Below are 14,150 nucleotides of genomic sequence, written 5' to 3' on the forward strand. Positions count from 1 at the left end.
TTAGTAATGCTAGGTTTAGCTTCTGTTGTGAAACAGATTTCCAGAGCTCCATGGCTTTTTCATCTTATAAATCTGAAACTATATACTGATTAAATAACAACTTTCCTTTCCCCAATTCCCCCTAGCTCCTGGTAACTACCATTTTATTTCTGTTTCTGTGAATTTGACCACTGTAGATACCTCACACAGGTGGAATCATACAGTCTTGTCTTTTGGGGTGCATTCCTAATTTCATTTAGTCTCATCATAGGAGCCAACTGACCACTTCTCTTCCATCTTCTGTGCTCCGACCTTATCTAATACACTTACCTGTTTTTAGTACTATTTCACTAGTTATTTCTGGCAGAAGGATGATAAAATGCAGCTCAGTTACAAAGTATCAAAATGTTAATTTGGCTCATCCATATTTTGATGGAATGACATCCAAACTATATAAGAACAAATTCTTCACAAAGACTAACCTTGAAAAGGAATACAGAAACCTTCCCTCGCAGTATGAAAACTTTCAGTCTCCAAACACAAATTTCAATCCTCCTCACTCTCCACATGAATGTCACAAAATAATCAGACAGAATGATTTATTAATCCCTACATGGCAGGTTTTCATTAAGAAAAAAAAAATCAGAAACCTTACATATATATTTTATAGCAGGTAAAAGAGGAAAATGACAATAAATTGTTGCTAGTATATTCAGTCTTCTACAAAGCAAGCATTCACAGAATACTGTGAAAGCAGAAAATGGAAAAAAAAAAAGTGAGCTATACCAGCATTGTAACTGCATTCTGTAGTTTTGGGGTTCACTGGAGGAGCAAAGTTATTTATTTTAGCCAAGGAAACTGTCTGTCATCAGGAAAAATGGGAATCTTCTGCCAGCTTCTCAACAACAAATATGCATTCATTTGTAATTACAATTTCCCCTCTGGTAAGTTAAATTAACAAAACCTCAGGTGGAAATTTCTGACACCTTTTATCACAAGCTAAATGTATTAATTTCAACTGCCTTTTTTAAAAAAAAAATCAGCCTAAAAACATTATTTGAGCCTGTTAATTCTACATTTATTATAAATTTCATCATGAAAATAATTTAAAAATAAGAAAATAGGGCACCCTTGATTTGCACATGGAGGGGCTGAGGGGACTGACTGTCAGAAGTTAAAAGAAGATTATGAAATGAAGAATAACACCATTCAAAATGAGGTTTATTTTTTTGTGAGAGCGAATAAAAGAAACTGGGTCAAAGAAATTTTACTTGGTGCTTTGTACTTTACTGAAACAAGGAAAAGAAGGAAATATAAATGGAGGCCTTGAAAGAACTGGAGCTTATTTGCACGGGGAATTTGTTCTCTGTTGTTTTATCTCATTCTCTCTCTCTCTCTCTTTAATGGGGTTTAGTTGCTTTACAAAGTTGCAGTAGTTTCTGCTGTACAGCCAAGTGAATCAGCTATGTATATACTCATACCCCTCCTTTTCGGATTTCCTTCCCATTTACATCACCACAGAGTCTGAAGCAGGCTTTTCTTCAGCACCTTTCAAATTCTGCCCTAGCTTTCATGCATTCCTCTGATCTTGCTTTTCTGTAATGGATGATACATTATTAAATGTCCAGTCTTAGTATTATGTGAACTCTTTTTGTTGTGTTCAGTCACCCAGCTGTGTCTGACTCTTTGCGACCCCATGGACTGCAGCATGCCAGGCCTTCCTGTCCCTCACCACATCCCGGAGTCTGCCCAAGTTCATGTCCATTGCATCAGTGATGCCATCGAGCCATCTTACCCTCTGACACCCTCTTTTTCTTCTGCCCTCAACCTTTCCTGGCATCAGGGACTTTTCCAATGAGTCAGCTGTTCGCATCAGATGACCAAAATACCAGAGCTTCAGCTTCAGCACCAGTCCTTCCAACAAGTATTCAGGGTTGATTTCCCTTAAGATTAACTGGCTTGATCTCCCTGCTTTACAAGAGATTTTCAGGTGTCTTCTCCAGCATCACAGTTCGAAGGCATCAATTCTCTGACTTTTTGCCTTCTTTATGGTACAGCTCTCATAACCATACCTGACCACTGGGAAGACCATAGCCTTGATTTTACAGACCTTAGCTGGCAGAGTAGTGTCTCTGCTTTTCAACACACTGTTATATTTGTTATAGCTTTCCTGCCAAGAAGCAATCATCTTCTGATTTCATGGCTGCAGTCACCATCCGCAGTGATTTTAGAGCCCAGGAAGAGGAAACCTGTCACTACTTCCAGCTTTCCCTCTTCTATTTGCCAGGAAGTAATGGGGCCAGATGCCATGATGTTAGGTTTTTTAATGTTTAGTTTTAACTGGCTCTTTCACTCTCCTCCTTCACCCTCATCAAGAGGCTCTTTAGTTCGTCTTCACTTTCTGCCATTAGGATGGCATCATCGCATATCTGAGGTTGTTGCTGTTTCTCCTGCGTATCTTGATTCTAGCACGTAACTCATCCAGCCCAGCATTTCTCATGATGTAGTCAGCGTATAGGTTAAACAAACAGGGTGACAGCAGACAGCCCTGTCGTACTCTTTTCTCCATCCTGACCTCCATCCATTTGTTCTATAAAGGGTTCTAACTGGTGCTTCTTGACCCGTATACAGGTTTCTCAGGAGACAGGTAAGGTGGTCTGGTATTTCCATCTCTTTAAGAGCTTTCCCCAGTTTGTTCTGATCCACACAGTCAAAAGCTTTAGCGTAATCAATGAAACAGAGATAGATGTTTTTCTGGAATTCCTTTGCTTTCTCTATGATCCAGCGAATGTGGGCAGTTTGATCTCTGGTTTCTCTTCTTTTTCTAAACCCACCTTAGACAACTGCAAGTTCTTGGTTCACATAATGCTGAAGCCTAGCATGCAAGATCTTAAGCATGACCTTACTAGCATGGGGGATGAGTGCGACTGTCCGAAGCTTAGCATTCTTTAGTACTACCTTTCTTGGGAACTGGGAAGAGGATTAACCTTTTCCAGCCCTGTGGCCACTGCTGGGTCTTCCGGATTTACTGACATATTGAACGCAACACGTTGACGGCACTATCCTTTAGGATTTTGAAGTCTTTAGTTATCTATATTTCTTGATCTCTTTAGAGAAAATATAGCATGGGGTCTAAAGATAACATAGATAAAGAATGAGTATATATTTGCACAATGTCTATAAAAATACCAATATAATATAAAGATTTTAAGGTATAATACCAACTTAGAAATCACTTGTAACTATTCCTGATAAAAGTCCATCTCCCTCACTAACAGCAAGGTACTTTGCACTAACCTTAGCTCCTCTCACTGCACATCATCAGTTTCATCACTGAATCATCCCTATTAGTGATTTCAATGATTTCTACTATATAGTTAGGAACAATTTCTTGTATGGGGCAAAAATATGCCATTTTGTAGTCGTAATATAATCCTAATATTATAAAAAGAATTTACGATGAAAGTATTTTTCCAAATCCAGATTAAAATAATGTATGATTCAATAGTGTTGAGTCAATCTGTTATCTATTTGAAAATATAAATAAATCTTTCTGAATGCCATGTTCAACAGCCACCCAGTATGAGTCCTTGGAGAAACCAGGTATCCTGGGAAAGTCACTATACCGCCCCATGTCTAGCGAGAATGTTCTTCCAGCATTAGAGAACAGAAGCCACTGGCCACATGCTCTCTGGCTAAATATTCTGGATCACACATCCTGAGCTCTCCCATTCAATCATTCATTGCATCCATTCGTTCATTCAGCCACAAAATCTTATTCGAAGTCCCATTTCACACCATGTATGCTGCCCACTGTAATTTCCTGTTCTCATGGTATTTATGGTCTAATGTCCACTTTTCCGTAACAGACCCCAAGGAGCAAGTCCACCATACTTCCCATCTCTGTTTACCTGCCACAAATACTACCTATTGAGTCATCCATCCATCATCTTCTGAACTCTCATTTCTTTACTGTTCTATGTCTCCTGATCTGATCCATTTCCCATACCTCTCAGACCTCACAAACCCTCTGCCATTCTAGATGTGCCTGCTGTCCCCCAGAAGTCCCTTTTTTCTCATACTGCATAAGTTTATAAACCTAGAGATGGAGCAAGTGTCCTTCTGCTTCCTTTTTACACCATCAATCATCTTTGATCCTGCAATATGCTGAGTGCTTCGGGGCCTGGGTCATTAGACTACACCGCTGACTCCGCACCTATTCACTGTCTGGCCTTAACCCTGCCCACTGTCGGCTTTAGCCCCGGGCTCACTGTCTTTCTCTTTACCCCATTCCAACAATCTTCCTGATGACCTCAATGTTATCATGCTGAGTCACTAAATAATCAGACTGCTGCATTCTCTAACTTCTTCAGTTCAGTGATAATCCCTCTACAGTTAGGTCACTGGCCTGGAATGCCACAACCACGCACTCCAGAATTCATAACCTTTACTTTCCATCAGCAAGTCTAACATGTCTAAAATCTCTGTTTTAAACACCCTTTTCCGCAACTCACTCCTCTACATTTTGACTCCCTTAGCCTTTTTACTGTACTGAGTTGATTCGGCAATTTCACTGACTTTTACCAACTGAATTAATGCTTACCAAATTCACTGACTCGGCAATTTTCCATTATCCACCATCAACAACCCCCTTATTTCTAAACCCCTGCCAGTTCTTCCTCTAAAATATAAACCAGTTCAAGTCTCTACAGCTCTATTAGAACTTTCACGGCCTGAGTGACTATCACCTCTTGCCTGAATTAAGAAAACACACAGAACTAGCCTTCTGTTTTCATTGTTTCTCCTTTATAATTAAGTTTCCATAGTATTCAGAATGATCTTTTAAAAACTGACATCAGATGTTACTCCCATGATTAAAATCTTATATTTGGTTTCTTATTTGTGACAAGAATCTAAACCCCTTAATGTTATACACAAGGCAATAAATGGCCTGGCATTTATTTACTCAGTTGCTTATCAATCTCCACAGCCATCTATGAGGCCTCAGTCTAAGGGAGAGTGTTTGTGGAAGAAGATGGGGCTATGGACTTTAGTCAAGGAACTAGCTCATATTATCAGCTAAAAACAAGCACTTATATCATTGCCTCTGACCCTAAGACCGCTTAAATGTCCCATGATTTTTCAGTTGATTTTGTTGGGGTTGGCTATATAACCGTCAAAGAGCAAACATAATAAACATTAAACATAATATGCACATGAGAGTTTACTAGCACAGAACAGAACTATTATTTGCTTATAATTTTAGAGGCCATGTGAAGTGGCAAAGTCATCTTGGGTTCATTTTCCTCCAAAATCCCTAGTTCTTCAGATATTTGTTTTTTGATAACTTTATCCCACTCCTCCCAATATGTTCAAGAAGAGCAAATAATTTGATCTATACTGCACATAACCATATCAAATTTCTTTCCTTCCTTTAAAAAAAAATCTAGATTTGGTCCATTTTCCTACATGGCCAATATATTATTGAGGAAGATCTGGTTATGAAACATACTTGCTATACCTTCCTGCTTCATATTAGCTACAAATTAAGGCAGTCAGCTGTAGAAGGGGTCTTCATCCAAGCCACTGACTCATCTCCAAACAATGTCCTTTCATTAAACTCCTTCAACCTGTTATGAATCTACTTGATAATCATTAGCCTCATTTTACCATTAAATTCAAGAGGATCATAAAAGCTTTTGATAACTATTAAAATTAAGATCTCCCCCAATCTATCCAAAATGGGTTAGTAGGGTGTGATGTGTTTCTTTAGAACTTAATTCTGGGTCACAGCAATCCTGCCCTCCTCGTCTCAGTGCTCACTAGATGGTTTTTAAGAATGCTTTCCAGGCCTTTTTTTTCAGGTGACCTCGAGTTCAAACTAATTTATAGCTTAGAAGCTGACTTTTTTCGTTTTTAAAACCTAGCACCGTATTTTCTGTTCCCGGTCTTCTTTCTTCTCCGTTCTCCAGACTTAAAAAAAAAAATTATATTACTTAGCAAATCTCATCTATAAGTTCTCTAAATACTTAGTCTTTTTCTCTCAGTGATTTATAGCCTATTTGCTGTTCAGTCACTCAGTTGTGTCCAACTCTTTGTGACCCCAAGGACTGCAGCATGCCAGGCTTCCCTGTCCTTCACCATCTCCCGGAGCTTGCTCAAACTCATGTCCATTGAATCAGTGATACCATCCAACCATCTCATCCTGTCGTCCCTTTCTCCTCCTGCCTTCAATCTTTCCCAGCATCAGGGTCTTTTCTAGTCAATCAGTTCTTCTCATCAGGTTGCAGAAGTATTGGAGCTTTAGCTTCAGCATCAGTCCTTCCAATGAATATTCAGGGCTGATTTCCTTTAGGATGGACTGGTTGGATCTCCTTGCAGTCCAAGGGACTCTCAAGAGTCTTCTCCAACACCACACCACAGTTCAAAAGCATCAATTCTTTGGCACTCAGCCTTTCTTATGGTCCAACTCTCACATGCATACATGACTACTGGAAAAACCATAGCTTTGACTGGACAGACCTTTGTCAGTAAAGTAATGTCTCTGCTTTTTGATATGCTGTCTCGGTTTGTCATAGCTTTTCTTCCAAGGAGCAAGTGACTTTTACCCTTCGTGATTGCATTCACTATCTGCAGTGATACTGGAGCCCAAGAAAAGGAAGTCTGTCCCTGTTTCCACTGTCGCCCCATCTATATGCCATGAAGTGATGGTGCCATGTCCTTAGTTTTTTGAATGCTGAGTTTTAAGCCCATTTCAGGGAGTACATTAAGAAAAACTTTCTACCTGGGCTTCAATCTTCTCCAGAAGGTAAATAAACATAAACTTCTCCAGTATTTATTTCTGAGTTCGAGTGATTTTTGTTTGCCTGTTAATATCTTTCAACAACCAGCATTTATTATTTTAATAATAATCCTTGACAACATCTTGTTTTCTATATATATATATATTTTTAACTTTTAAAAATCCCTTAAATTAACACTGTCTGGTTGTTTTATCTTTCACATTTAAATGACTATTATGTGTATGTACATTTTCTTAACATGCATGTGGTACTGCTTCAATATCCCTACTTGTATCACTGCCAAGAGATCTGATGATATTAACAAGAGATATTTGACTCTATTGTTGTAAGCAAAGGATAAGTTTGAGTACCACTTAAAAGTCTTGCTTCTTTGTATCAAAACTTCCAGTTTACCCATTATCTGAACAGTGATATACAACTACCTGAAGCCATTAAAATCTTTCAGAAATTTATCCTCAAACGTTTATTCCTATCCTAGAATTATTAGGATATTAGGGTAATAAATTATGTGAAAAGATAAAATACATATGTAATGCTAACTCAAAAATTGATGAGGTGTTATCCTAGCTTGAACATAACTTTAAAGAAATGATTACAGACTCTTCAGAAGTATTTGATTAGATGTATTTGGGAGATGAACACATATCAAAATTGGACAAAGAAGCAGCACTCAATACATACCTGTTAATAGATATAAAAATAGAGAAACACAACAGAGAAAATATAGACGATTAAGACTTCTCATAAGAATAATGTAACTTGAAAACAGAGTTCTTTAATTTGACTAGGAAGAAGAAAATTAAGACATCCGAATGTCCATACCTATCAAATGTTTTATGCTATACTATGCAATAAATTATTTCAATTTCCTTTTATAAAATCCCTGGTAGCTCAGCTGGTAAAGAATCTGCCTGCAATGCAAAAGACACCAGTTTGATTTCTGGGTCACGAAGATCCACTGGAGAAGGGCTACGTTACCCATTCCAATAGTCTTGCCTGGAGAATTCCATGGCAGAGAAGCCTGGCAGGCCACAGTCCATGGGGGTCTCAAAGAGTTGGACATAAGTGAGCGACTAACACATACCCATTCCAGTATTCTTGGGCTTCCCTGGTGGTTCAGACAGTAAAGAATCTGCTTGCAATGCGGGAGACCTAGGTTTGATCCTGGGTTGGGAAGATCCCCTGGAGAAGGGAATGGCTACCCACTCCAGTATTCTGGTCTGGAGAATTCCAGGGACTGAATATGTATAGTCCATGGGGTCGCAAAGAGTCAGACACGACTAAGCGACTTTCACTTCACCATCATAATAAACACACCTTCACATAAAAGTAGAAAAACTTGGGGTTTTGAAACTTTCAGTGTGATGGAAAGATGTAAAACCGAATGGCAGTCAAAGATAGAAAATTAAGTCTTCCATCATGGGGAAGACTATTATCATTACCCCCAATTAATCTTTTTAAATTATAATTTCTTTTGAATTAAAAAAAGTAAGCTGTAGGAAGTATCTTCAACATTGAATTTTAGTTAAAATAAGTTCCTTTTATTTTTTTGTTTAACTCAATAAAATAATTTTGAAATATTTAAGGTTAAAAGAAAAGAATTTATCGAAACAGCATCATAATAGAAGCACTGCTAGTCTGATAAAACTTCTAAAGAACTTAGTGCATATTCTGTACTTTGAAAGTCAATGTTTGCTTATTACAAACGCTGATTTTCATGAAACAACTTCATAAATATTAGTCTTCACAGTTAAATTTGGAAAAAGTATCCAAGTATTTCCATAATGAAACAGAAAATTAAACAATCTGTGTGTGAAAACAGAGTACATAGGAACTATGTTTCTTGCTTCAATAATACACTTTTCTCACAAGGAGCTCAAGTGTAGTAATTACTTATGCTCAATAGATGGCGACTTTACATTATAGTCATCAAACCACTGTTCGCCTGTGTGCTGTGCTGTACTTAGTCATTCAGTCACGTCTGACGCTTTGCAACCCCATGGACTGTAGCCCGCCAGGTTCCTCTATCCATGGGATTCTCCAGGCAAGAATACTGGTGTGGGTTGCCATGCCCTCCTCCAGGGGATCTTCCCGACCCAGGTCTCCCGCATTGCAGGTGGGTTCCTTACTGTCTGAGCCACCAGGGAAGCCCATAGGACAATATAATCAACCAGTAGAAAAGGAAAGGAGATAAATTACAAACATCCCATATTTTGCAATAGACAATAATTACTATTTGGTTATATACCCATTTTTGAACCTGTGGCCTTTTTTTCCAGGTTAACACAATACTTTGCAGGAATGCATATGATAATATTATCAGCTAAGCATAATTCTATTTTTGCTTTTAAAAATTAGACTGTGCTGTGAAAGTCTTTGTGTTCTGTGTTTTGGGACAAACCTGATTTTAACCTCATGAAAACATGTGAGATTATGAGCCAAGGAAATGATTCCTAATTCCTTTGTGTAGCTTTTAAATAATAATTTTAGGTAATTTACTCAAATGACACATGTCCTAATAAGAATATACAACAGAGTCCAGTATATTTGTGAAAACAGAAATAATGAAGACATGCACAGGTTAGCAAACTGTGTTTTTTCATTAATCTATTTTTACACTTTCACTGCCGAGGGCTGGGGTTTAATCCCTGATCAGGGAACTAAGATCCCACAAGACGAGAGGCTAAATAAATAAATTTTTAAAAATCTGTTTTATGTGGATCCTGTGAATATCTGTGAACAACCTAAAATGTTTTAAAAACTTGCTGTAAATTGAACCTGTTGGGAAAAATTTATGTAGGTTCTGCTGTCTAAATTTTCAATGAATGTACAAAGGTGACAAGTTTGTATTCAAGAAGTAACATCTGTTCTGATGGCCTTCAACTGAAGATCACAGGGACATTAGTTAGTGCCAAGGGACAGCCTAGATTTTTCCCCCCCATAACCACTTCAGTTTTGTGTAATGTAACTGGTGACTGGAGTTTGAACTGTTTTCTAGCTAACAGGAGAGCCAGTCACTCTTCCCCTGGTGAGTACGTTTAAGTCTTTGGAAATGGGGAAACTACATCACACATTAATTCTTCACCATAATCTGTGAAAAATCAGAACCCACCATTACTTGAACAAGAGAGAGAGAGAAAAAACAGACTAATGAAAGTATGTTTGGGTCATGATAATTTTAGAAATCGTTTTTGCTAAACTAAAATACCACCTTGGTGGTGGTTTGGTGGTTTAGTTGCTAAGTCGTGTCTGACTCTTGTGATCCCATGGACTGTAACCCACCCGGCTCCTTTGTCCATGGGATTCTCCAGGCAAAAATACTTCTCCAAGGGATCTTCCTGATCCAGGAATAGAACCTGGGTCTCCTGCATTGCAGGCAGATACTTCACCGACTGAGCTAGGAGGGAAGCCCTCAAAATACTACTTTATACTTATTTATACAGACCGATGAAAGTGAAAGTATTAGTCGCTCACTCATGTTGGAATCTTTACAACTCCATGGACTGTAGCCTGGTAGGCTCCTCTGTCCATGGAGTTCTCCAGGCAAGAATAATGGAGTAGGTAGCCATTCCCTTCTCCAGGGGATCTTCTATACATGCATAAAAATTTTAAAATTATTAGATAAATATTTTACTACATATAGTAGAAACTGAGAAGTGAGTCAAGAAACATCACCCTTTGTATGGTGCTTGACACGATGTATTTTAGGTATATGTTTCTAAAATAATTAACTTTAAATAAAATTTTCTATGGCCTTTAATAATTCTCTATTATGGTTGGTGACATATTAATATTAGCTTTCAGTACATCTGATAATATGGAGGTCAGTATTTTAGATTATACTTTTAACTTGAAACATTTCTTTAGTAACGATAAAATTTTTGTTGGCTTTTCCAGAGTAATAAGCATTTCATATGCCTATTTCTAACATTAGTCATGTATTGTCACCTCACAGGAGTCACAGTTATTCATGTTAAAACAGACCAAAACCAGAAAGGAACATGGATTAACAAACAAATGTTCATTTAATATCTTCCACAGCTATTCAACAGATAATAGCGAGGGAAGAGCATCAACTTTTGCCAGTTAGATTGCCCAGAGCAAAACAATCCTCCTTCCAAGCACCTTAGGTATGGCTCTCCCTTATCCTCACTATAGATATTAATTCCTTGATATTTTTATGAAGCTTTGACCTTATTCTGAACTTTCACTCAATTAAAAGTTATGTCAAACCAGTTGCAAACAATTTCTCTAAAACTTAACAGAGAATTGGAGAAATATGCAATTATATATAATTGGTACCATTAGTTATTGCTAATTAGAGCCAAATTTGGGGGTGGTGAAGAACACAAAAAGCTCGTGTTCAATGAGCTTACACTCTAGTTATGGATATAGGACATGGAGACAAACACTTAGCATGCCAATCAGAAAAGGAGGTGCCACAACAGAGTAACAACAGTACTTCCAACTGGGTCTAAGTCAGTCACTCTACTTTAGAATAGCTTTCTCTAAATGCTAGTTTGTCAAAATGAATATTAGTACAGAAAGGCAGCTGGTATGTATTATGGACTGAATTGTGTCTTTCCTCTAAATTCATGTTGAAGCCCTAACACCTAATGCAACAGTATTTCTGAGACAGGGTTTATAAGCAGGTAATTAAGGTTAAATGCACAGAAGGCAATGGCACCCCACTCCAGCACTCTTGCCTGGAAAATCCCATGGACAGAGGAGCCTGGTAGGCTGCAGTCCATGGGGTCGCTGAGAGTCGGACACGACTGAGAGACTTCACTTTCACTTTTCACTTTCATGCATTGGAGAAGGAAATGGCAACCCACTCCAGTGTTCTTGCCTGGAGAAGCCCAGGGATGGGGGAGCCTGGTGGGCTGCCGTCTATGGGGTCGCACAGAGTCGGACACGACTGAAGTGACTTAGCAGCAGCAGCAGCAGCAAGGTTAAATGAGGTCATAATGGTTGAGTTTCTAATCCAAGACAACTGGTCTCCTTAAAGGAACACAAGAGACAGGTACCCATAGCTCGTGCTTTTTGCTAGTCCCCAGAGGAAAGGCCATGTGAGGACACAGAGACAAGCTGGCTGGCTTTCAGCCAGACATGGCATGCCTCAACAGAAACCTACCCTGCTAGCACCTTGGTCTTGGACTTCTAGCTTTTAAAACTGTGAGAAAATTAATTTTTGTTGTTTAAGTCATCAAGTCTGGATATCTTATTATGGCAGCCTCAGCTGGCTAAGTAGTTCACTAGAGATGAAGTTTACACTGTGAACACCCACTTGCAAATAGAATTTATATATTTATATACAGTTTCCCCTTGAACACATGAATCTGGACTGCACTGGTCCACTTACAAGTGGATTTTTTTTTTTTTTTTTACTAAATACATACTGTAGTACTACCCAATCCATCTTCGCTGAATCCAAGAATGCAGAACCACAGAAAAGGAGGGCTAACTGTAAAGTTATCTGTGTATTTTTGACTGTACAGGAGGTTGGCACTCCTAGCCCCCTATACTGTTCAGAGAGCAACTATATTTATATACTTAAGTATTTATATTTACATATACATTTATGTATAAATGTCTAGGAAGAAACAGCATGCCTATTAAAATGCCTTTTCCCTTCAATTTATGTTTCACTAAGACTTTTGTATGGATGTGAGATTTGGACTGTGAAAAAAGCTGAGCGCCAAAGAACTGATGCTTTTGAACTGTGGTGTTGGAGAAGACTCTTGAGAGTCCCATGGACTGCAAGGAGATCCAACCAGTCCATTCTAAAGGAGATCAGCCCTGGGTATTCTTTGGAAGGAATGATGCTAAAGCTGAAACTGCAGTACTTTGGCCACCTCATGTGAAGAGTTGACTCATGGAAAAGACTCTGATGCTGGGAGGGACTGGGGGCAGAAGGAGAAGGGGACGACAGAGGATGAGATGGCTGGATGGCATCACCGACTCAATGGATATGAGTTTCAGTGAACTCCCGGAGTTGGTGATGGACAGGGAGGCCTGGCGTGCTGCGATTCATGGGGTTGCAAAGAGTCGGACAAGACTGAGCGACTGAACTGAACTGAACTGAAGACTTTTGTATTCAAGGAGCTCAAATTTTAGTTGGAGATGTAGGATATGTAAACAAATATCCGTAACACAAATTAGAAAAGGAAGTTGGGGGGAGGCACTGTGGGTTAGAACCTGTGGCTAGAGCGGCAGGTAGAATAAGATCCTGGAAGAGAAGCATTTGTACTCGGCCCCACCACTCTCAGTGGCATTCTACTGGTCTTTTGGGAAGATGATGCTTGGTTCTGTGGAATTATTCAGAGCATTAGAAGACACTTCTTCCCTTGGCCCCCCAGTAGCACCCTGATGTCCTTGTGAGATCTCTGTTTATCTCATACATTTCAAAGGCCACTCAGCTGCAGTATCCCTCCCAGGAGAGAAGAATTAGAGGTAAATTTTTAAAGATGTCCCTTGTGGCTCACCTGATAAAGAATCTGCCTGTAATGCAGGAGACCTGGATTTGATCCTTGGGTTGGGAAGATCCCCTGGACAAGGGAAGGCTACTTACTCCAGTATTCTGGCCTAGAGAACTCCATAGACTTTGCAATCCACGGGGTTGCAAGGAGTCGGATACGACCAAGCGACTTTCACACTTTAAAGACGTAAAAGAAACAGCAGAAGTGTTCAAATAAAATGTATTATGTGGTGAATACATTTGATTCTAAAATGTTCCATATGGAAAATTATAATATAAAAATTTATTAAGTACTGTTTATTAGTTATAAGATCTTATCACATTTATTCAGAGTTAATCTTTTTTTGTTTTGAAGCTTATTTCATTAATTCATTCCTATAGCCCTGATTATATCTGATTACTTTCTCCTTTTTTTTTTTTTTTTGCCAGTAAACATGCTTTATTTCAAGGATAAAAAATAAAACACTACAAACACTAAGGTAGGAAATAAAAGTTGTTTATAATAAAAATACCTTTACCTGCTTATTACTCCCAGGATATTTCTGATGCAGTTGGCAAACGGACATCCTTTCCTCAAGGCAGAGAAAAGTAAACATATCTTTCTTTTGAATTCCACACGTTTCAGGCTGCCCTAAACTGACCTTTCACTAATGATTTCCCTAAATGGTGTTTGTAATCTGGTCTGTGATGTAAGGAGAAGCGATGAGAAGTGCCCCAGAATGAACGATGAGAAGGTGAAGACGAGAACCACAATGAAGAGAACAGATACAAGCGAGGTTCAACCTGAGATGTAACAGAGCTAGCAGGCCCCCTCCAGTTCAGCCCTACCTGTGCTGCAACGGCCAGGCTTCCTCCCCACCCTCCCCCCATCACTTCACTGCAGGTGGGCA

At 38.9% G+C, this 14,150-nt stretch overlaps 1 protein-coding gene across 8 annotated transcripts in view; it reads right to left on the bottom strand.

The window, feature by feature from the left end:
• PDLIM5 (PDZ and LIM domain 5) overlaps positions 1 to 14,150 on the bottom strand; it is a 238,703-nt gene that overhangs the window by 76,161 nt on the left and 148,392 nt on the right. The gene's annotated exons all lie outside the window — the stretch shown is intronic.

This window comes from Ovis aries, chromosome 6, assembly GCF_016772045.2.
Source record: "Ovis aries strain OAR_USU_Benz2616 breed Rambouillet chromosome 6, ARS-UI_Ramb_v3.0, whole genome shotgun sequence".
In the NCBI taxonomy this organism is placed as follows: Eukaryota; Metazoa; Chordata; class Mammalia; order Artiodactyla; family Bovidae; genus Ovis; species Ovis aries.